Below are 25135 nucleotides of genomic sequence, written 5' to 3'. Positions count from 1 at the left end.
CCATTCATAATTTTCTTTTCTTTCTATGTTAAAACCAGTTCCTATGCTTTTTATGGTTTTGAATAATTGAGATGTGTGTTGGAGTATCACTTTGAAGAGGGTATGTGTGTGTGTGGAGAAAGAGGTTGAAGTGCCTTGAGCTCAGCACTTCATCTCTGATTTATGCACAAGTGCTTCAAGCAGAAAATTTGAAAATATTTCTCTTTTCCTTCTAAATTTTGAGCAAATATTTTGGCTTAATATCCACACTCCATGGTGACAGCAGTAATTGAGGCATGTTCAGTAATGTCCCTCCAGCCTTTCATTTTTCAGGTGTCTATGAATTCCTTGTGAAAGGGATGAGGGGGAGGGGAGAGTTAAATAAGGTAGATAATGCAATCTGCTGCTGACAGCAGGCCAGGGCTTGCACGAGGCTTAGACTCAAGCTATGCTGTGGCACCTACTGGCCCCATTTTAGACACTGAAGGTGAACTGTCCTAACCTCTGATTTTCACAGTAAGTATTTTTTCAGCTCCTATAGGATTTTTGCAGAATAGAAGCCAGTGTGATTTACCTGTTCATTAATTACTTGGTATTGTATATAGTTTCAAATGTCAAATGCATAACATACACAACACATCCCTGAAAGAAAGGGAACTTCAAGATGCTGAAAAGGAAAGGAGATTACACGCTATTTGACTTCATGCTACATTAAATTAAAATATACTTATATTTTGGTAAATGTGATTCTGAATTTATTTCTCATAATACTTGGAGAGCAATTTAAGTAGGTAAAACGTATATGAAAGATGTGACAGACATGAGTTCCTTCTAACTAACAAATATCACGATAAAGATTTATTAAAGTGGAAGGAAAAGCTAGGAGCCTGGCTAGATTATATCTAATATTTATCACCATATTATACTACATTCCTCATAACCAATTCAATATTTCAGGGTATATGTGGTCACTTATGTGACATGAAGTCTTGTAAAGAAATACCTAGAGAAGAGAGGAGAGTGCTATGGATGAAGGCAAGACAATTATATTAACAAAGTACACCCTCCTCCGAAATAAATATGTAAAATGTAAGAAGCTTCTGCTCTGGTGTTCTTATCTCTACCTCTTGGAAGTCCTTGTAATGTACTTAAAGTCATTGCAATAGAAGACTGGACCATGGAACTTTGTTGACCTTCTGATTAAATATTTAAAGTATCGTTTCTTTTTCTAAAGGGTCATAGAACTATTCTGAAGTTCTTCTTTATTTTTTTTTTTATTATTGACAATTTTTATTGAGAAGAATATGAAACTGAACATACAATAAATGTCAGCATTCAGATACAGCCATAATATAACCTAAAAGAAAAATTCAAACTGTAGTATTAACATGATCCGAAAGCCCGCCCAAAACTCTCTTCCCTTTCCATTAGACCTTCCTCCCCTCAGCTCAATCCCAGAAAGCATGATAGAACAGATATGTCACAATCTTAGTCTTACTGAAAAAAAGATTGGTCAAATAGCGCAAATGCATTCTAACCCTGGCCCCATTGCCCAGTTAGGGTCCTGGCCCATCTGAGATGACAACAAGAATACCATTCGTTATAAGCCCTCTTCCTTCAACCTAGGGGTTTCGTCATCAATGTCCAGGTTCTATAAAACTTAGGTAAAGTATCTCGTCGTATGGCTGTCAATTTTTCCATATATTGAATTTGTCGCAGTTTATTAAGTAGCTGAGGTAATTTTCAAATAGCTCACACAGTTGCAATTTTCAAAAAGCTTGCTGTGTACTTTGTACCTACTGTTTGTGCAGGTAGCTGGGGGCAGGGGGAAGAAGAGTAAAATAGCACTTTTGAGAATACCATGTACACCCGCAGTTTTTCTTCCCAACCTAAACAAACCCTGGGCTAAAAGTGTGTGTTGCAAAAGCCCAAATATTCATTAGTTGAGTTGAGGGCATTTTTCAGACATGCAAATTTACCCAGATAAACACCTATTTACCTGGGTGCATGGCTTTGAAAACTGACCTCTATATGGAATGTGTTCATTGTTATTTTAGTGCATAGGTGCTTTTTAAAATATGGAACTTTCATGTGACCATCATATTATTATACCAATATGTGCTTATTACTACTGTACAGGCAATGTAATTTGCCTTGAGCTTGGGTTTGAGAAGGTGAGTAATCCAATTCAAATCCAAACCAGTGAGGTTAAAAACCACCAGGTAAGGATTTCTAGTTAAGATAAATAAACTATTTTCTTTAAAAGATTTGTTATTATATATACATTTTTTTCAGTATAATCAATATTTTGCTATGATTATTACTGGAAATATATTTAAATAGATACTAATGATCTACATTGAGAAGTTTGCATCTTGGTTGTCATAGAGACAGTATTCCATTGCCTGATGACACATATTATATGATTAAAAAAAACATTTGATTACAAAATTGTAAACCATTTATTTGCTGTATTTATTGCTTTTTATGGGACCTTCATAATTACCAGCAGATAATCTGTTAGTTTAACATTTTCACCACTTTCTGGTCATGTATATTAATCGATCCCGAAATTGGATATATTTTTTCAAGGAATTTTTTTTTTGGTTGTAAAATATCGAGGGAAAACAATTACTTCCCATTAACCATGCTCATGGTTTACTGCTGGCCCAACATGGCACCATGTTTGGAAGATGCTGCATCAGGGGCTTCCTTACATAATGCCAATATGTATTTTCTGGAATTATAAAAAACATACACTCAGCGATGGAATTTAAGATTTTCAATGTCTTCATTATCTCAGCAAGTATTTTTGCAGCCAATTATATTTATTATGATGTTAACTAATTTAGGACAACTTACTGTTTGACACATTCTCAATCCTCACAGTGTTTATTTGGCAGCCATTTTGAAGGGTTGACGCTGTCACCATTGTCTCTTCTTATGAACTCACCTGCTTATGTGAACACTTTCGTGCTGATGTCATCATAATGTAACCCAAGATTTTTTTGTTAATCAAACATTACCACCCATTCTACTTCTCTATTCATACCGTAAGGAGCAACAGATTGCATGTGGTGGATCCATAGCTGTTCTTTATATGCCAAATTAAGCACCCTATCCTCCCCTCTCCAATGTGCTAGCCCACTCGCCAATATTGCCCATCTTACATGATCAGAAAGCAGTGGAAATGTTAAACTAATAGAGTATCTGATGGATGTTATGAAGGTTCCATAAAAAACAATAGAACATACCAAATTAATGGATAGTTTACCATTTTGTAATCAGATGTTCCTTTTTTGAATTGCTATTGGATACATATGAATTGGAATGAGACTCTTTGTGTGATTGTTCTAATACATATTATATAGTGTCATAAACCCACAATGTTTGGCAAGTTAAAATTCTGAGACAAAGCATGTTGTGCATGGTGTACATCAGTGGAAATACTTGATTTACAATGAAAACAGTAGACTCATTAGTAACGAATTGGGGTAAAGATGTTCTGACATGAAACTCCAAGGCCATTGCATCATATGCCATACTCATCAACATTCAACAGCATTTAGTGAACCATTCTTATTGGTGCTATTGGATTGCCAAAGAGACATCCCAAAAGCTCCTTGATTCTGAAGCAGCTATACAAGACTTGTAGAGGTCAATATACAAAAGCCATTTAGACCAATAACTCAAAAGTTATCGCCTAAATGGCAAATGTAGCATATTCAGCCACTTATCCAGCTAATTATAGATGGATAACTATTTATCTCACTATGATTTAGCCAGATAAAAAAGGGTATTTCAGGGGCATTCCAGGGAGAAGTTGAGTTATCTGGTTAACGTAGTCAAATATCACATATCCGGCTATCGGGATTATTTTCTAAAGGCTTATCGTACACAATACGGTTGTATTGCATGCGATAAGCCTCTATCGCACGCAAAAAGGCCCTTTTTATGTGTGATAGCATGCAAATTCGATTTGGGGCGGAGTTGGGGTGGCGAGGGGGCGGAGTCGGTGGTGTCTTCGCTGGTGGCGATAATGTTACTAACATTATTGTTGCCAGTAGTGCGCCCAATAGCACCACCTTTCACGGTGGTGCTAGTCGGTACGAAAGCCGGCAGCCTATGTTTGTTGGCCTTGAGTGGCCAGATAACTTTCTACTTATTAGGATATCTTTAAAAGATATCTGGGTAAATAGCACCCAGAAAGTTAACAAAACAAAAAACAAAAAAGGAAGTACAGGGTCCTGTGGCCCACTTTCCTCCCACCCCCATTATCAAATAAGCAAAGAGCCCATTAAGGCCTTGCAGTCTCTACTTCACATCACCTCCTATATTTATTAAATTAACCTTTCCCCGCTGTGGACCTTCCCTTTCCTTCTAGCGCTGGAAACATAAAACGAGTGTAGGTTACGCTTCCAGTGCAGTTTTGACAGATGCTGTGCTGGACTGTTATTGGGAGCGGATAAGTTAGGGGAAGGAGATGGGAGGTGGGGATTGCAAGGCTGCTATGGTTTCTTTGCTATTTGATGATGTAGGGTGCGAAGAAATCGAGTCACAGAGTCCTGTATATATATATATATATTTTTTTTTTTTTTTTAACTTTCCTGGCATTACTTAGCTGGATATCTTTTAAAGATATCCAAATACATAGCAAGTTATCCGGCCACATAAGGCCAGATAACTTAGAAACCCAACCAGTTATATTTTTTTTATTTTTATTTGTGAGTTTTTCTATACCGAAGTTTGGTACAAGCCTTCACTCCGGTTTACAATTGTAACAACTTTTACAGAAATAACGTTAATAATATTAATAACAAAATAACAGTCAAAACAGAGTAAACAATAAGTAATAAATAACAGTGTAGATAATATACATTAAATTATAATTGGGCATCAATATAACATTAGTAGCGGAAGGTGTAATGGATGATATTCTGTAGTTAGTAAATTAAGTTCTAGATGTGAACAGAGGTGGGAGGAATATTATATTCAAAGAGAGACAGTTAGGTTTTTAAGTCATCCGGCTACATGTAGTTGGATAACTTTAAGGAGGTATATTCAGTCAGACATTTATCCAGCCGAATATACGAAACAAGTAATCCAGCTATCTTTAGCTGGACAACTTCTCAACTAAATGGTCTATTGAAGATTGTTCTCATAGTATATAACAGTTTGCTATGGATGTACATTAATTTGAAGCAAAATGTGAAATTTTAACATAAGACCGTTATATTTCAATCAGTTTTGAAAACAAATGAAACAAAAACAAACAATTTTGTTTCTGTTCCTTTTATTTTGAACAATAAAGCTGCCAGTGTGCCGCCAAAATAACAAAAAACCTCTTAGGCCTCCTCTATGATTTCCCTCATCTTCCAAACATTCTTACCATATTTCTTCATTCTTCCTGGGACAAAAGTGATTCCCAGTTGCTCCTACCCCGTAGGTAGTATGCTTAGAAATGGTGTCGGCAGACTGAAGCGAGTGCCATAATCTATTCCCTACAAAATAAAATCTTCCAGGTCCAGATCAGGCCAGTGCCATTTTGTGCTAGCTATGAGGTGGAGGCTATAAAATTTTTGATCTGAAAAAGAATCTGTGGAGGAGTTGTAGTATTCATACGATATGAATTGAATATGTAGGAGACGCCGTGGAGAGTGAATCGGGAATCAGACGGACACCGGTATATAAGAAGTTGAAAGTTTGGAGTAACGGGTGATGCTTATATCCAATTGAAATAGAATACTTGACAAGATTTGAAAGTCGCGGATAAGTGGGGAATTTTTATCTGGCTGGAAGAGTAAGACTAGAAAGAATTGGAGAAGATAATCCTCTGAAGAAGCCTTGATTGGCGAAACGAGGTTCCTTTTTGGGAGGTGGTTGTATGTGAAAAAATATAAAAAAAGATTTGAAAGTATGGATATGTATTAAGAAAAGCTGATACCTGTGGTGTGATTAGGAGGAGTCAATTATAAAGGAAAATTGGGTTATGGTGCAATAAGTATAGTGGGGAGGTGTTTTAATATGTTTTTTTGTGATGTTAACAGGATGAATGTGGATGGATGAATGTGAGAATTTTAAAAGGTAAGGGGTATTTATTGTAATGTAATAGGATTGTTAAGGCACTTTATAGGTGTCCAGAATCTGTATTATATTTTTGATTATGATTACGTATTGAGACAGTGAAGAATTTGGTGCAATACTTGAATAGTTGAAATTAATAAGAATATATATGTTAACCTGTACGCTGTAATTGTATGTTGTAACTGTATGCTGTAAATAACATTAATTGTACCCTTATGTGTTGATATTGAATATTGGAGTTAGCCAGTTAACTTATGTGGCTAACTCTGCTCCACCCTGGAATGCCTCTTATTTGCCCCCGGAACATACCCGTCTTAGCCGGTTATATTCTAGCCCGATAACTCATTATCTGGTTAGAATATAGCCAGATAAGTCTTTTAATATTGCAGTTTAGACATTTAGATGAGTAACTTTTCAGTTACTCATCTAAATGGCTTTTGAATATCAGCCTTAATGGTTCCTAATTATAAACATTAAATAAAAAAAGATTCCCTGCTCAATACAGAATCTTTTTTCATTAGGGCTGATTCTTCCATTAGGCAAACTAGGCAGGTTCACTAGAGCAGCATAACTTTGGAGGCAGCAAAATCCCACCAGTGCAAGGCTCAGGACGATTAGTGGAAACCATCCCACTAGTGGCCAACAAAGAGGAAGAGGCCCAGGGCAGGGCTATCCCACCTACGGCCATACAGAGAGAGGCCTGGGGCCACTGGCAGACCCCCATCCCATCAGTGAATGAAGAACAGAGGAGGCCTGAAGCGGCTGCAAAATGCAGGAATAGAGAGAGGGAAATGAATATTGTAAAATGTGGGAAGGTGGAGAAAAAGAGAGAGAGGATGGATACTGGTATGGTATGCTAAGTGAGTACGTGGGTGGTGGAAACAGAAAGGGTATGCTGAGTGGGTGGAGGGTGGAGAGAGAGAAGTGGTTGAGCAGTTGGCTGGGTGAAGAGAGAGTGAGAAGGGGTGCTGGGTGGGTAAAGTGAAAGAGAGAGGATGTTGGCTTTGAAGAAAGGGCAAAGAGACTGGGGTGATGCTGCATGGTAAGGACAAAGTGGAGGGGAGAGGAAGAAAAATGCATGGAGCTGAGGAGGAGAAGAAGAGATATGGCACAGAGAGAGAGTGAATAGTGAGTGCAATGGGAGGGGGGAAAAGAGAGGAAGATGCTATCCCAGAGTCAATGCCACCAAAAAAGAGAACACTCTGCTGTGGGGGGAGGGGGGGTGCACGACTTGAAGGCTCGCCTAGGGTGCCTGATACCTTTTACCGGCCCTGGTTCTCATAAAAGTGTCAGTACCTCCTGCCTCTCACACAATTTATGAATGGAACAGAAAGAAACAACATACTTTTGTAAACTTCTAAGACAGTTTCTTGCAGAACTAACTGCGCCTTCATAAGGGGAGCTCTATTTTCTTTTTAACGAACGCTAGCAGTCTCAGTTATCCATGCAATCATCCCTCCTTCTCCTCCTCCCTCGCTAGCTGCATCTCCCTATTACACAGGTCATTGCAAACCACATGGCTAATGTTACGAGCACTGCTGAGAGTTAAGTAGTGGTAATTATGCTGTGGATCAGCTCATTTACCTGTGACTTTCGTCCTATCTTTTTCATTGCTTTCTGGGCTGAAGTTGGTAAGTTTCTATTTTTTAGATTCTTGCATCTGTTGTCTGACAGACAGTAGGGATCCCAGAACAGCAGCAAAGAGCCATCCATCTTTACAATGAGTAATCCATATAGCATAGCATGAACAGCTAACAGGAGACTCTACAGGCCCATGCCCGAGCTTCTCAAGAGACAAGGAAGTCCTGTCAAAATACCAGAACAGTTCTAATTGCTCCAATTTGTAGTGCAGCATGCTCATCTGCTTTTGGGAGTGCTGTATGGTATGAATGTGCTGACAACACCTGTTAGCTAGCTACTGGTTTCCACTGTTATTTTGGGCAAATTTTGTTTTCTTCACTTCCATCTCAAAATCCTTCCAGGATGTAGCCTTGCTGCTGTATCTAAAAACTCTGATTCCAAAACCCCTTGAAGCCAGAAGTTAAAAACATGGAGCCCGATCTTCAGCCATATGGAGTACGGTGAAGTTGGCTGGTTAACTTTTTCAGATAACTTATATTGGCTAACAGTGCTGCTGAATATACCCAGCAAGCTTAAAGTTACCTGGATAAGTGCTATTTGGTAAGTTTTAGGACTCCCTCCGGCATAACCAAACTTATCCAGAAAAGTTAGCCAGATAACACAGAATATCATCATTATCAGGTAACTTGTCCAGATAAATCTGGTCCACCCCAGAACATCCCTGAAACACCCTCCCAAGTTATCCAGATAAATGCAAGCCCATTTTCACAAAAAAAAAAAAAAAAATTACTACACCTCAAAAGGTATAGTTTACAAATCTAGTACGTGCAAAACAGCTCCTGCAGTCAGCTGGTACCATTTTGGAAGTTGTTAACAGGGCAGAAGTGAGTGGGGATTGCTCCCGCCTCCAGAAGAACCATGGCTGTATGAGGTTAGAGTTTTGGTCACAGGAAGGTTAGGTTGACCCTTAATAGGGGTTTTATGTGTTTTGGGGGAGGGGCAAAGGGGCAGGGCAGGGCTTCACATGGAGCTAGACCGTTTGTTACGGTCATGGACCCTTGGGCCGGTTGGGACAGAGGATGGTATGCTATGGAAGGCCACAGTAAGCGTCCCAGCCGGGAGGCGGCTCGGGAGAGACTCAGAGAAGACTTCACCACTGGAAGTCCGAGGTCCCCCCAGGAGGAGCCCGTAGGGACCCGGACCTCTTGGACTTAGGTTGAGTCCTATGCAACCAAGGACCCAGGCAGCAGCTGAAGAGATGGACGATGGCTGGACCCAGGTGGATGAAGAGTCTTCACTCTCGGAAGCCCGCAGCTCCCCCAGGAGGAGCCTGTGAGAGCCCGAGCTGCTGGGACTTAGGAGAAACCTCTGGGCCAGCGAGTACCAGATACCTGAGATGAGGAAGAAGCCAAAGTCGGAGTCCAGGAGCAAGCCAGGTCGGGCGCCAGAAGGTCAGAAGACGAAGCCAAGCCAGGAACAGAAGCTGAAGACGGAGTCGTGGGACAGAGCCGGGTCGGAAGCCAGAAGTCAGACGTCGATACCAAACCACGGGGCGAAAGCAGGAGACAGGTCAGGAAGCAAGCCGGGTCGAAGACAGCAGCAACAGATGAAATCACAGCAACTAGCAAGTCAGACAGCCCTGAGGAACCTCGTTGCAAGGCGAGGATCCAATCCCAGCTGCAGGGTAATATACCCTGCAGCGTCTGACGTCATCTAGGAGCTCTCCCAGGTTTCCCGCGCTGGCCCCTTTAAGAGTGGAGCCCCTGTGTGCGCGCGTGCCTAGGGGACGGGGCCAGCGATGGGGAGTCGGCGGTGTCTCCCTCGCAGTGGAGACGCCGCGGCAGGCCGCGGAACAGGCCTGGGAGGCCGGGGACGGAATCGCGCGGGCCGGGCCGGCCCCAAGGTAGGAGGAGGGACCGGGGCACGGCCCGGTCCCGTAACACCGTTTATATTTTGGCTTGTGAGGACTTGACACATGGGAGTATGCATGGTCTGCGAGGCCTCTTTAAATCCTTGTGGTGGCTCATGCAAACTACCATAACCCAGGCCCAGCTAGGAAAATAACTATACCTTTTGAGGTGTAGTAATTTATTTATTTTTTTGTGTGCCTGTTTTCACTAAATGGCAAAATCATAAGCTGCTTTTCATGTTTTGGATCACAGCAACTCATTAATGTGCCATTTGAATAAACTTTCTCCCCTAGTAGACTACACATAATAGTTTACTATGCAAAGTGCAGTTTTGTGAAATTCATTTGAAAAAGGTGTTGTGATAAATTTCATGCAAAATGCCCACAACTGTAGTGTTTTTGTGCATTTGTAGACATTTTGCAAAACTTTTCACATGATAAACCTTTTTACAACAAATTTCTCAGCTTAGTATATTGGCCTCTTAGCTGGATAACTTGACAGGTGGGAATTTCAGAACCTGTGGTTTGTCTGGCTAAGTCATAGTTAGCCGGACAAACCATTTCAATATGGCCCTCAAGGTTGTTTCATACCTCCAGGTGACCTGGGTGTCAGTTTGCAAGTATAAGTGCAAACATCAAGCCATTTAAGGAAGCAACAAGAAATAAGATAATTTCCCATAAGCAGGGGATGGGGTGGGCTACCAGGGCCATGGCCCAAACAACTTTTTCCCCCACACAGGATCAGCAACTAGCTGGGGGGGGGGGGGGGGGGGGGGGGGGAGAGGAGGGCGGTTGGTTTTTTGCCCCCCCCAACCAAAACGTTGTTCCACTACCCCTGTAATTTCCAATTGAATTCTCTTTATCTTTTGTTTTAGATCATCTTCTATTTTGCTGTTCCAAATAACCGAAGCTAAACTGAATGTGAACTAAACATTTGGCTGAAAATAATAACCACTTCATGAATATGCAGTGAATGAGTCTACCTGTTGTCAGAAACCAAAAGCTTGATTCATTAAGGTCTTTATTTCTGTTTTCTGTCTATGCGAAAAGATCTTGATGAATCAGTCCCCAAAATATACATTCCGATTTAGCTCTTTATAAACAGGTTTAATGCTGTGATACTGCATGCTGCAGTATGTCTCAGTATGATTTCTGTAGATGAACTTTTTTTTTTTATAATTAGTATTATTTGTGATTAAGGTTTGTGGCATGGATAATCCCAGTCCTCCCTAAGTTGCTGCACAGGTGCTCTGACATTAGGTTGGCAGCCAGTGTGGCTTGTGCTGTTCTTTGTGACAATCAAGCCCCTTTTTTCTGCTTTGCACCTGGACTTGCTGCAGTCGAGCACATAAAACCTCTTGTGGAAACTCCCGGCAAACAAACACTGTATACAGTAATTCCAGTAGGAACACACCAACAGCTTCTGCTTGATATTTGAACATCATTTAATGAGTGCCCAGAATTCATTTGTAAATGCACATTGTTAATTTAGGGCCTGCTATTCATTAATTAGAGCCTTCGTGGCAAGTGCCATTGAGCTATCTGCAATGTTTAAGGTTACATCAAGCCCTTGTAATGGCTTGCTGATAACAAGATGCATCCATCTTCATTACTTGGCCACTCCTGTCTGAGTTTGGTCTGCTTCCTGTAATGGCTATGTCACTTGGAACTGAAGAATTAAACTTTTAGCCAAACCAGACTCTGCACTTCCATAACCTTTTATTCCTTGAGTAGCTCCCATTTATTTTGCCTAATTGATTAGCCAACATGAAGAAGCACTGCAGCTTAACCTAATATTGTCTACAGGTCTTCAGTGCTGGGAGGGACCGTTAGGCATATAGGGACTCTTCTACTTGCTCTGTGTTAGCTTCAAGCTAGTGAAATACTGACTTTTCAGCTTCTTGGAAATGCTGAACTCTAGACAGGAAAATCTATAGAATGTGCTTACAATTTTTTTCTCTATAAATGAATATCTGTTTTAGCTCATGATTTACTTGTTAGTGATTCCATAGCAACATAATTTTCATACAGGTCAATCACATTACAACAGAAATATTTCATACAGAGCATAAAAGAGCCAGTTAGTAAACCTTCAGCTGTACAAATGTGATTATTTTTTTCTCATACAGGTGTAGTCACTTGTGAAGTCAGAATTCCTTTCCCAGTTCCAGCTTACTGCAGGTGCAAAATTAGACTTTCTTGGGTTGAAGATAGAAAAACAACTTAAATTAGTCTATGTGCAACTGCTGTTTTTAAGTAAGCTATTTTGCATTACAGAACTACGTTTGGATCAGTGAAAAATGCCCACTGACAGATGGCATCTATCTGCAGCTCTTGTTAAAACCATTAATACTAGCGGCCATGGTTGTTTAACACATTAGGGTGCTAGCAGGTATTGCTTAGTGCTTTCATGAGCCATGGTTCAATTTTAGGCATCACTGGTCGGGATGGCTAATTGTAGATGAGGTAAGCAGTGAGTTTCCAGATTTTGATGTTCAAACTGTGTGTGGGGTGAAAAGGAGAGAGGAACTGCTCCTTGAAATGACTGCCCAAGGGAGAGTATCTTTGAATAGTCAACGCCAGTGAGCTTGCCGCACATACGTACGTCTTCATGGGTGCGAGAAATCTTTCAGCATGCTGCTGTTACCACTTGTAGAGGCAGACAAATTTAGAAAATGCAAATTTCCTTTCAGATGTGCAATGGTCAAAATATCAGCTTACATTTAATATCATCAGTCAGGGTTGAGAAAAAAAAAGTCAGTTAAAACAAAAACCCTCTAATCCTGGAATAGGAGTATTAGTTTATTACGAGTTGGTGTATTGTTGCCCTCTGTGGTGTTTCAAGTTTGGAAACGCATAATATGTACTGAATATATAGTATGGGGATATGTTTATCTTTATTAATGTGTGGGTTTAGGAAGGAAAAGCACGTTTTATGTTATTTTACTTTTATTATAAAGTCTGTTTCATCTCCCCAGTAAAAGTGGGGGGAGAGTCCAACTGCAACAGGGATTTTTATACTGATGTATTTTGTCTTTATAATTTTATGATGATACTATATTTGATTTATATTGTTACATTGTATAAATGTGATAGTAGGCCAATTGTGACATGTGTTGGGTGAGGGTTTTCCCTGTATAAAGATGTGAGTAAACCAAAATGATATTATATACATTACAAATAAAGAAAGTATTGAAAGAGCCACTCCCCATAAACATTAAAAACATATTGTGAAGGCACTGATTTCTTCCATGCCCGTCCTTATTGTATAGACAGGAAACCTTAAAAAGAGCCAGCTCTTCAATTTAAAATTACTAATCCGACTCCAGATGCAGAAAGTTTGTCTGGGGAGGTCAGGAGCCCGAGTGTACCATTTTTCCATTTTCTTGCATCTTGCTCTTTGCAAGATGAAAAAAAAAACAAAAAACGATGAAGAGATGAAAAGAGATAAAGCAGACAAAAAAAAAGCTTGATGTGAAACATTTAGACTCGGGGCTATCTTCATTAGACATTACTGAGGCAGAAAATCTTACGCCGAGGATTTTTTTAACTTTACCAGAATGATGAGGTAGACTCTTGAGGTAAGTGCTCTTTGGTGCTAATGCGCTATACAAAGAAAGAAAGCTTTTCCCTTTGAAACCAAAAATATGAGCTAATGTATAACATGATGGCACAGGTTACAATAATGCTGCAGGAACGGAGGTCAAATCTGAAGGTTCTTTACAAGCAAGATAACTGGATGGTGGCATTTTAATTTTCTCTTTATTCAACCAGAAATTCTGACATAGTGTCTGGAGCTTTGCATGCAGGCCTCTGGATATAAAAGCACTCCATGGTCTAATTTCTTTTATTCAAAATTGCATTAAAAAAAAAAAAAACAAACAACTTTGGACCCTGTCAGGTCAAGGCGACTTTTAAAAGGTTAAAAGCTGTACAAAAGGGTTATAGCATCTGAAATGGTAAATGAGATTATGTTTAAAGACTGATGGAAAAAAAGCTATAATTGAGATAAACCTCTATTGTCTCAGATGGCTTTTGACTGAGGAAATGCTTTCATTTGTAGACAAAACCAGTAGCCTTAAAGAGGAACTATTGCCTCAAAAAAAAAAAGGATCTTTATTTTGTTTTCATTTATTATGGGCATCTTTATGTTTTCTGGGCTTTTTACTTTGTTAACTTATTGCTTACGTAAATATTTCTTAAATAACCTGGGAAATCATTCCACATTCCAGCTGTCACCTCTTGATCTGCCCCGACCCTGCATCTGTAATATCATAATCTGTTGTCAGGGAAAGAACAATGATGTTTTAATGGAATAAACTGTGAAAGAGACCCGATCCGTAACAGAATCTGGAGATAGACAGCACGCGTAAGTGAGGCAAATATACATTTTAGAAACTTGATGGTAAGATGATTACAACGTCAAAAACATTATTCTCAGCCATCCAATGAATATGATCATTACAAAAGCAAGCAGGGGTCTATGGACTAAGTAGCAATAAAACCGTTGTGGTAACGATACGTGGAACATGCCAGCATTACCCTGGCTGCATTAAAAGACAGCCTGGTCATGCTAATTCAGGTCACAATCTGAATATTAGGTTTCCCCGAGCTAACTGACTTAAAGTGCTGATTGGTGCAGGGAAACTTCCCCCTTCCCCACTTCCAGAATAGATCAAGACTTCAGGGGGCTTCCAACCCCCTGCCAGAACAGATCACAGACCCTTGGATCTAAGAAGGGTCTTCTGGGCCAGCAAAAACACCCACCCACCCTCAGAGCTCAACTTACCTGCTCATAGGTGCCTCTGAATCTTCATTGGCAGGAGGGAGCTGGTTTTTCTCTTGCCGGCTGCAACACTAAATCCAAAATGGCACCCTAACACCTACCCCACAATGCTTTCTCCTGCTGGCAAAGAATCGGGGGGCACCTATTTATTTGTTTATTTCTTTTAAGAGATTTATATCCTGCATTCTACAATGTTCAAAGCGGGTTACAATAAAAACATCTATAAAAATATAAAACAAAACACACATAAACAACAAAAGTAAACAGAAATATAAGAGCTGCATAGCCTTTTTAACCTAAATTTATAAACCCAAACAATATAACATGAAAAAATTATGAATTCAAAAAGAGACCTGTTATATGGATGTCAATAATCTGAGTGTACCTTCATACGATGCTGTAAAAAAAATACGGCTATCGTGACTGTGAAGCCTATGTGTAGGCTTTAAAAATCATTAGGTACCCCAGTGTTGGAATGCAAACTTTTGTAGTGCTCACTGTCCACTGTGCAATTGTTGCTGAAATGATCACGTGGATACTGTTGCAATATTCACTTATCTCAAAATTGTAGTCGGTCTTGCCTCAGCCGACATCCTGATGTTTCGGAGGCTGGCTCCTTCTTCAAGGGCTGGATATGCGCAAGAGAGACCGGTATTCCAGTGAAACATTAGATGTTGTGACAGTGAATCTGGTGGAACACAGGTAAAGTGTGCAAAAAAAGAGACATCTTTTAGTTATTGAAAAAACAATTAACTTAGGCTGAAATGTAGAGAGATACATACTTGATTACTGTGCCAGCAATGTTCAACTTGTTAAGTTTGTTTAGCGGTCTGTGAAGCTCCGCTGTGGAGGAAATGAAATGACCAGAGAACTGTTTACTCTGTCTTAACTGCTGTAATTGTTAGCCTGCTTGTTAAAACCTACAAACGGGCAGAAAAGGCTGCTGTTTTTTTAAAACTTGAAGTGGTAAAAGTTGTGCTCAAATCTCGGAGTAAAATTTAAAGTACTTACTGAAAAACAAGCGGCTGCTCCCCTTTTTAACCGACATATACAAAAATATACATATACAAAAATCTCATGTACAGGATTGAAATGATCTAAAACCTGGAGGACTTCTGGTTATGCGTAGGTGACTGCTGTGTTGCTGAGCTCTCATCAGGCCTTTTCTACTGTACCTATCCTGATCATCGTTTGAATTCTCCTGTTGCAATTGTCTGATGACTAATGAATTTGTGAAGCGATCTATACCAGCTTTGTGGGTAAAACAGACTTGTAAGTCTGAAAAACGTACTACAAAAAGTCCAGCGGGGACAAAATGGCTGGTGCTCAGGACAAGGAAGTGAGTCTAGAGCCAGTGCCTGCTGATAGGGAAGGCAACTATATAAAATGGCTAATGGAAGATTTTGCAGCAAAAATCTCAGAGAACTCAAGGCTCTGAGTAATAGCAGATAAAATTGCTAGAGAGAATGACATGCCTTTGGAGGAAAGCAGGACAAACGATCGGTAACGATCGGTAATGATCGGTAATGATCGGTAAAATAAGGGATTCTTTATTGGTGTTAGCTCGACTCTGGCCGAGTTTCGCTCACGTGGGAGCTGCCTCAGGGGCTACTGTACCAATGGTAGCTGGTAATGTCTAACATGGCAAATGTGAGAACTACACCACATATCAATTGGGAACACTTTCCCAATTGGACCTCCTGATCCCGAGGAAGCTTAAATAGTGAGGTCCCTGGGCAAGTGTCTCTTGGGATGTCCTGTCGATTCTACAGGTTTTAGTTGGGGGCTCTATGGCAGGATGAGTTTATTAGTTGTTTTTGGTTTCTGTGTTCATGGGATTGTTTATGGTTGGGTGTTTGGGGGAAAAAGGTGTACTTGTATTAAAAAGCAAATAATCCACCTCATAAAAGAAATATTATATGCCTATAAATTAGACCATCATACTAGGTGTCATCAGAACGAATGTAATGAAACATTTCTTAGATCTTTTGCCTTATGTATAATCAGTGGTCTATTTTGATCTTTGCTAATCATTTTTTGATATTTTAGTTGCAAATAAAAATTATGTTTTTAATTGTCTCTAAATATTCAATAAGGTTCAAGAAAACTTATTTGCATTATTATTTTAGGACATCAGCTCACAAGTTGTTTGGGAAGTTATTTTTTGAGTACTTATATTAATGTCAGCAACTTATATAGATATCTCTCTGACATGGTTATCGGTCTTTACTTATGTGTGTCCATTAACAGAATTTATTTTTATTTCTGTTTTTGGTCAGCCACTGATATTCCCTTCAGGAACTTATCTGATACATGCTTTCTTAGGTTTTATGGATTCCTTTTGCTATGAGTGCACAGGTAAACTATATTTCCTTAAATATTAAAGGTATTTCCTCCGCAATTAAGAGGAAACATTTTGCATTATGGACTTAGAAACAAAGCAAATAATATGATGTTGCAGGAGACATACTTAAAAACTGAACATGAGAAATTCTGGTATGGATGGGTGGGTAGGGTATAAAATGCATCATTTAACTCCAGTAGCTGATGTGTATGTGTTCTGATTCATAAAGCACTCCCCCTTACTATGAAGAGAACTATAGCGGATCCTGAAGGGCGGTATATAATTTTAGAGTGTTCCCTATATTCACTGATTTTTATGTTACTGAACATATATAGGCCTAATATCAATCAGAATGAGTTCTATGCTGCTCTTACTGGTGTTTTGGCTGAAGTTGACACAACCTGGCTCTACATGGGGGGAGGGGGTGCCTGGAATACTTGTACAGATCCGTTGATAGATAAAACTTTGATTACTGCATTTTCTGATTCTGGCAGAGGTCTGGGAGACCTGATAAAAACTTATACTTTGGTAACACAACATCCAAGCTGTAGAGATTATACCTTTTATTCATATAGGCATAAAGGGGCAGCTTTTGAAAGCCTTTACGCGCGCTGGGCCTATTTTCAAAAGGCCCAGTGGCGCGCATAAAGCCCCGGGACGTGTGTAAGTCCCGGGGCTTGAAAAAAGGGGCAGGGTGGTCCGGGGGCGGGGCAGGGCTGGAGCCTCCAGACACAGCAGCCATTTGGCACTGTGCCCGGGATCATGGGCCGGCCATTGGCTGGCGCGTGCAACCTACGCCTGCCCAGAGGCAGGCGCAACTTATAAAATAAAATAAAGATTAGGGGGGATTTAGGTAGGGCTGGGGGGCAGGTTAGGGAGGGGAAGGGAGGGGAGGGGAAGGTAGGAGTGGCAGAAGGAAAGTTCCCTCCAAGGCCGCTCCAATTTCGGAGCGGCCTCAGAGGGAACGGGGAAAGCCATCAGGGCTACCCTAGGGCTCGGCGTGCGCAAAGTGCACTAGTGTGCACCGACCCCAGATTTTATAACATGCGCGTGGCTGCGCACGCATGTTATAAAATTGGGTGTACATTTGTGCACACCAGGTTGCGCGCACAAATGTACGCCCGCGCATACGTCTTAAAATCCAGCCCAAAATGTACAGTAAATTATTTTTCTCTGCTCCTCCAATATGGTGGCCTCCATATGTAAGAATGATATTCTTGATTGCATGTTGTTGGATCACCATGCAATATGGGCAGTCCTAGATTTTCAAGATATTAAGCTGAGAACACACACGTGGAGGTTGAATACTGTGATAATGGGGGAACCAGGATTTTCAAAAACCCATGAAGGATGCATTGTTGAATGTGATATGTTTAATCTTGCATCTGAATACAACCCTACCTTGCATTGGGAAATTTTTAAAGTGTTTCTTTAAGGGAGAATCATTGCCTATACTATTCATCTACATAGGGAGTTCAGCACCAAAAAGGCATCTCTGCTGTTAAAATTAGTCTTGGAAGTACAACACAAACTGGATTGTGCACCAAAAACCTTACAAAAATTGGAAAGATTGCAGGCAGAACTAAAGTCCTTAGATGTTGATAAAATTGACAAGGCACTAAAGTTCACAAAATTTAAATTTTATGAGCATGGAAATAAAGCGGGGGCGGTCAAAAAGAGACTTGGAAGTTCAATTTATGGTGGGCATTCAGGACAGAAGTGGTAGTATTGCATATGACTGTTCAGCTGTTGAGTAGGTGTTTCTGAATCATTTTATGGCATTGTACGCTTTGCCATAGGCACCAAATACTGCTGTTATTACAACTCTTTTAGCCTCTTTGATCATTCCAGCTATTATGGCTAACCAGACAGATAAACTTGCTATTTCAATTACACTGCAGGAAATTCAGGCAGCTATTAAGGCATTGCCAGGTGGTAAATGTCCCAACCCGGATGGTCTTTTATATTGCTTTATATATAAAATACCTACCAGAACTGGCTCCTTATTTACTTGCTTCATTTAACTTTCTGGGTACACCGGGAGCTTCTTCTGATACATTAGCAGATGCTACGATATCACTAAAGTATTAAAAAGGGAAGGATCGTATGGACAGTGGTTACTGTCATCCAATTTTTCTTATTATCTCTGACATTAAGGTGTTGGCTAAAGTCTTACAATTGAGGATGGATGTAGTGATGTTGAGTTTGGAATACAAAGATCAAACTGGCTTTATTGAAAGGCAACTGGCTACTGCCAACACCATACACTTTTTTAAATATTTTATATGCTGCCAAGAAGAAGGGTCAGGTGGGCTTAATTGAATTGTTACGTTATCAGCAGACAGGCTATACTGGCCCGTCTTCTTTGTGGTGTTGGGTAGGATTGGTTTGCCTCAGATGCTAATAGAGCGGATTAAAGCTCTATATATGAATCTGAGAGCCAGGGTGTTGGTTAATGGGTCCTTCTCCTCTATTCTTAATATTTATTGGGGGAACAGACAGTCCCCTTTTCTTACTTTTGTTTGATTTGGTAATAAAACTCATGGGAATTGCTTTCTAAGATTTCTCTAATATCAGGGTTTTTTAGACTGGATGTTTTTCATTTTGTTTTGGGAGGGGCTTTCCTCACAAATTTCATTTCATTTAATATTTATTTTGTTTCATTACTTAAAAAAATGAAATAAACATTAAAAATAAAACCCTCAAAAAAGGAAACAAAAAAGAAAAGGGGGCTCATGAGGCCTCCCATGCCCACCATCCATCCCTCCCACCCGGAAAAATGCCAGGGCCAGGATTCTCCCACTTACCTGGTCCGGGGGGGGGAATCCATAGACGAGGCCTAGGCTGAAATTTTGGCCTTGCATTGGCCTAAGCCATGGTAGGTCATTGTGAACTCGGCCTAGGCTGAAATTTTGGCCTTGCATTGGCCTAAGCCATGGTAGGTCATTGTGAACTCGGCCTAGGCTGAAATTTTGGCCTTGCATTGGCCTAAGCCATGGTAGGTCATTGTGAACTCAGCCTAGGCTGAAATTTTGGCCTTGCATTGGCCTAAGCCATGGTAGGTCATTGTGAACTCGGCCTAGGCTGAAATTTTGGCCTTGCATTGGCCTAAGCCATGGTAGGTCATTGTGAACTCAGCCTAGGCTGAAACTTTGGCCTTGCATAGGCCTAAGCCATGGTAGGTCATTGTGAACTTGGCCTAGGCTGAAATTTTGGCCTTGCATTGGCCTAAGCCATTGTGAACTCGGCCTAGGCCTTACACAAGGCCCAGGTTGGAGGCCCGGTTCTGACACCTATGCCTGGGCCTAAGCCAGGGCTCATGTCTGATGCCAGGGCCTGGCTGCCCAATCCTGATGTCTGGACATCGGCCCAAGCCCAGGTCTGATGCCAGGGCCTAGTCCAGAGGCTGGGTCCCAATGGCTGGTCCTTGGCCTAGACCAGGGCCCAATACCCAGTGAACTAAAATCTTCCAAAATCAAAGGTAGTGCTTACAAAGAACACTAAAGTAGTACTGGGTTGAGAAGCACTGCACTAAAGTATCTAACATCTTTTGAAAACTTAAATGTTCTACTTCCACTCCCAGCCATAGACCCTGTGGCTACTGTACTGCCTATCATTTATCATTGTCTTTGTCTATTTTCAGGCATCCAGGAACTGGCAAAAAATATATTTTGAAGTTTTCATCAGGTCATCTTAGAGCTGGAGTAGTATATGTTATCTTATGCCCATGCCCTTTATTATATGTAGACAAAATGACTTATCCAATAAAAACATGCATTTTTGAACATTATTATTGTATTTATCTAAACATGAGGCCTCTCTAGTTTCACATTGGATGGACAGATAAAACAATTTCTGATTTGATGTTTTTTATGATCAAAGCTGTACAACAACATAGTAGAGGAAGCAATTTGGATTTCAGTAATTACCAGCTGTTCTTGTTCCAATGAGGTTTTGATCCGCTTTTGCCGCCAAGTTGACATTTATCAGCTGTTCTTGTCCAATGTAGATCGCTGTCATCATCATGCTTTTGAATTGTTAAGTTGTTATCAGCAGACACAAACCCAGGATGCCATGGTTTTGAAAGGAATGAGGCGGAGGCCCAATGCTGACCACTTGTCACAGATAAGTTGTCTAAAAATGTTCCCCTGATGCAGTTAATGCAACGAAACAACAGCTGGTGTCGGGATTTGGGACTTTTGATAGTAGAAAACTATGTTGAAGGGGACCTATTTATTAAGTTTGGGACATTACATATTGTCATGAAGGACACCTGTGGTTTTGAATGTTGACCACAATTACTTTTTCCAGTTGAAATGGAATTTAGCATATTTGCATCACTAAGCACATAAAAAAGCTTTTTTTTTCTGGGGGTTGATGATAGAGAAGGCTGGCACTGGCTATTCTCACAGTCAGATGTAGTTACCAGTTAAACCCCTTACAACTAACATTTACTACTTGTTGTAGATAGTGGCATTTCAAATTTGTAATTGTTCTTGCTTTTTTGTTTTGCTGATATTACTTTTTTCTATAAGCAAGTTGAACACTTTTGTTCAGTGGATGTTGCAGTGAATGGAAACATGTATTTGTCCCTTTTGTATTTTGGATTCATTCATAATAAAGGATCTTCTCCTATTGGCTTCTCATATCATGTAATCTCCCTTTTGCTGTGACTTGTATTGCAATGCCTTCATTCATTATATACCAATAATTATTTTGATTGCTTTTTGTCTTTTTGGCACGTTTTTAAGTTCTTATAAGTTATTGGCTATTTTAGCTACCTTTGATTTTGGAAGATTTGAGTTCACTGGGTATATAATAATTCCATATAAGTTTTATCTCATTATGGCTTTGGTGTTTCATAGATTCTGTCCTCACAGATGTTATTTTATGTTTTAGAGCTGAGGTTTTCTGCCTCTGATGTCCCTCCTGATGCAGTCTTTGAACATCCTTCCTGACGCAGCGTTCAGTGGCAAGGTGTTTCAGGGAACTGGAGTCAGATGGCAACCAGCAAGGGTCCTGACTTTTACAGTTTGGGAGGGTAATGGGGACCTGGATTCAAACAGCAACCATCAAAGGACCCTGACTTTCACCGGTCTGGGAAACTGATAAGCATGAGGGTAATGGGGACTTGGATTCAAACAGCAACCATCAAAGGACCCTGACTTTCACCGGTCTGGGAAACTGATAAGGATGGGGTAACCTCAACGGCGTAGAAGATACTACCATAACCATTTGGTCCTTTTCTGCCATCATTTCTATGTTTCTATGAAACATAGCACCGTGTCAGGGGACTTACTCCTTTGAAAATCTGTGACTGTATAGGAAGCTCCGAATAAAGCACTTGTGAACGAGGACAGCCTGATACTTTTAGGATGGTATACCTTTTCAGACTTGATTCACTGGCATACCAACATGTGCCAGAGCTATGGTAGCAGATGGTATTACAGTGCTAGAAATCTCTCTGAGATGGGCCAATTTCTTAATACTGATGACCAAAGGAGGAACAGGAAAGGCTGACAGATTACAAATGACACAGCAATGTAAACTAAAATCATATGCAAAATATGCTATCTTTGAAGGCAGGAAAGGATCCTGATAAGTTTATTTACGCTTTTCAAAAACTCTACCAATCCCTATTTATCAGTTGCTTTCTTGTGACAATTTATTCATGGTTCCCCGTTAGAAACTAGAAGGTACACAGGAAGCATGATTGGTGATAGCTTCTCTATTTCAATATGGTATAACAGAGATAACGCAGTATGCACCCAAAAGCTCTACAGACACAATTTTGTCTGCGTTGTCTCTTTTCATTACTCTATCAGAATCTTCATTTAATATAATCCAAAAAGCAAGATAATTGCTGCACTTATCAGTTATCACACTTGCATACTTATCATGTCAAAATTATTTATGCGGATGGCCAGGTTGATGTGCTGCATTTAGAATCTTAAAATTTGAATAACTGTTCTGCCAGTTAGGTTATCAAATTTGCATCATAAGGTATGAGTTTCTTCTGTTTTTGTAATATGAGATAGGACCAGGCAATCACTCATTATTTTTATAAGGGCTAATTCCATGGGTGAGCATTGCCATGAGTTGACTTACATCAACTACATAGCTTTTTATTTATCAAATGAAGTCACAAAAAGGGCTAGAGATCTGATAAGATTTAGTGATATGAAAATTTAATTTTTCAGCATAATACAAAGATAATGTAATACAGAGATGACAGTAGGAAAAAAAGATGAAATTTTAAAATAACTATTGTTTTTGCCTAATTTCATAGTCTATGCAGGCAAAGAAGCAATGAATCTAATCCTAGAACAACTGCAGATATATTTCAGTGACAAAACCATGCTAGAGCAACTTAATTTTAGTGTTAACAGTGTAATGTGCAGTTCTTTAGCAAGCCTGAATCGGCACAGTGATAATGCAGTGTTATCTCTGTCCTAAATATGTAATCTAAATATTTAACACAGAAGTGGCAAAGCAATGCATATTAAAGCAAGCTGGTGATTTAAACTGCAATAAAGATTTTGGGTTTTAGAGTATCTTAAAAAAACTTCCATTTTCCCCTTAATCTATGGAGACAGTACACAGTATTGAATTTATTGAAGGAAGGGGTCAATATGTTAAACAACCACTAAAGGTCAACAATAGTAGGCCACCACATGCCATGGGCAAGCTTTGCCTTCAACAGAAGGTACTATCCTATAGGATTCAAGAAGCATTCCCGCACTTGAATCCTATAGGATAGTACCTAAGTCTAGGTCCTAGGAATTCTGAGATATGATAGATTACGTTTTTGAGCTGCAGCCTTAATGCAGGAACAATTGGCAAGGGCTCATCAGAAACTCTTTTTAAAAAACATTTCTTGAAAAAAAAAGCCACCAAAAAGCAAACAAACAGACAAAACAAAAAATAAAGGATAAATGTAATTTGTGCACAAGTATTCTGATCTTACAGCAGAGGTGTGAATATATTTGTTTATTGTGTAAAGGTATCAGTATTTTAATCTTTAAGCAGATGTCTGAATAAATTTGTTAGCTAAGCAAGAGTATCAGTATTCTGATCTTTCAGCAGATGTGCGAATGTATTTTTCAGTTGTGCAAGATTACCAGTAAGCAGATGTGTGAATGCATTTGTTAGTTGTGCAAGAGTATCAGTATTCTGATCTTTCGGCAGATGTGTGAATGTATTTGTCTGTTGTGCAAGAGTATCAGTATTCTGATCTTTCCACAGATGTGCGAATATATTTGTCTCTTGTGCAAGAGTATCAGTATTCTGATCTTTCAGCAGATGTGTGAATGCATTTGTCTGTTGTGCAAGAGTATCAGTATTCTGATCTTTCAGCAGATGTGTGAATGCATTTGTCTGTTGTGCAAGAATATCAGTATTCTGATCTTTCAGCAGATGTGTGAATTATTTGTCTGTTGTGCAAGAATATCAGTATTCTGATCTTTCAGCAGATGTGTGAATTATTTGTCTCTTGTGCAAGAGTATCAGTATTCTGATCTTTAAGCAGATCCGTGAATGCATTTGTTAGTTATGCAAGAGTATTAATATTCTGATCTTTCAGCAGATGTGTGAATGCATTTGTCTGTTGTGCAAGAATATCAGTATTCTGATCTTTCAGCAGATGTGTGAATGTATTTGTCAGTTGTGAAAGAGTATCAGTATTCTGATCTTTAAGCAGATCCGTGAATGCATTTGTTAGTTGTGCAAGAGTATTAATATTCTAATCTTTCAGCAGATGTGTGAATATATTTTTCAGTTGTGTAAGAGTATCATTAAGCAGATGTGTGAATGTATTTGTCTGATGTGCAAGAGTATCAGCATGCTGATCTTTAAGCAGATTTGTGAATGCATTTGTTAGTTGTGCAAGAGTATTAGTATTCTGATCTTTCAGCAGATGTGCAAATGTATTTGTCTGTTGTGCAAGAGAATCATTATTCTCATCTTTTGGCAGATGTGTGAATGTATTTGTCTCTTGTGCAAGAGTATCAGTATTCTGATCTTTCAGCAGATGTGTGAATGCATTTGTCTGTTGTGAAAGAGTATCAGCATGCTGATCTTTAAGCAGATCCGTGAATGCATTTGTTATTTGTGCAAGAGTATTAGTATTCTGATCTTTCAGCAGATGTGTGAATATATTTTTCAGTTGTGTAAGAGTATCATTAAGCAGATGTGTGAATGTATTTGTCTGATGTGCAAGAGTATCAGAATTGTGAACTTTCAGCAAATGTGTGTATTTATTTTCTGACTAGATGGGTCATCCTGTGATATGTACCCGACTCAGGGAGGACAATTTTCAAAGCCATTTCTGTACATAAAACTGTTTTATGCATGGAAATGAGGTTTTTGATAATTGTCTACCTTATCCGTTCTACAGTTACGTGCATAACTTTATGCACAGACAGGAGAGGCATTCCGAGAGGCGGGGCTGGGG

At 39.7% G+C, this 25135-nt stretch overlaps 1 long non-coding RNA gene across 1 annotated transcript; it reads right to left on the bottom strand.

Moving 5' to 3' along the window:
- Nucleotides 1-14901: 14901 nt before the first annotated feature.
- Nucleotides 14902-15372, bottom strand: LOC115100183. Its single transcript, XR_003858988.1, has 3 exons — nucleotides 15351-15372; nucleotides 15122-15182; nucleotides 14902-15027 (listed from the first exon to the last, which is right to left on the bottom strand). It is a non-coding gene; the product is annotated as an uncharacterized LOC115100183 (long non-coding RNA).
- Nucleotides 15373-25135: the final 9763 nt, after the last annotated feature.

The sequence above is a fragment of the Rhinatrema bivittatum genome, chromosome 10 (genome assembly GCF_901001135.1).
Source record: "Rhinatrema bivittatum chromosome 10, aRhiBiv1.1, whole genome shotgun sequence".
In the NCBI taxonomy this organism is placed as follows: domain Eukaryota; kingdom Metazoa; phylum Chordata; class Amphibia; order Gymnophiona; family Rhinatrematidae; genus Rhinatrema; species Rhinatrema bivittatum.
Note: the sequence above shows the minus strand (reverse complement) of the source record. Positions and strands in the feature narration are given on the sequence as shown.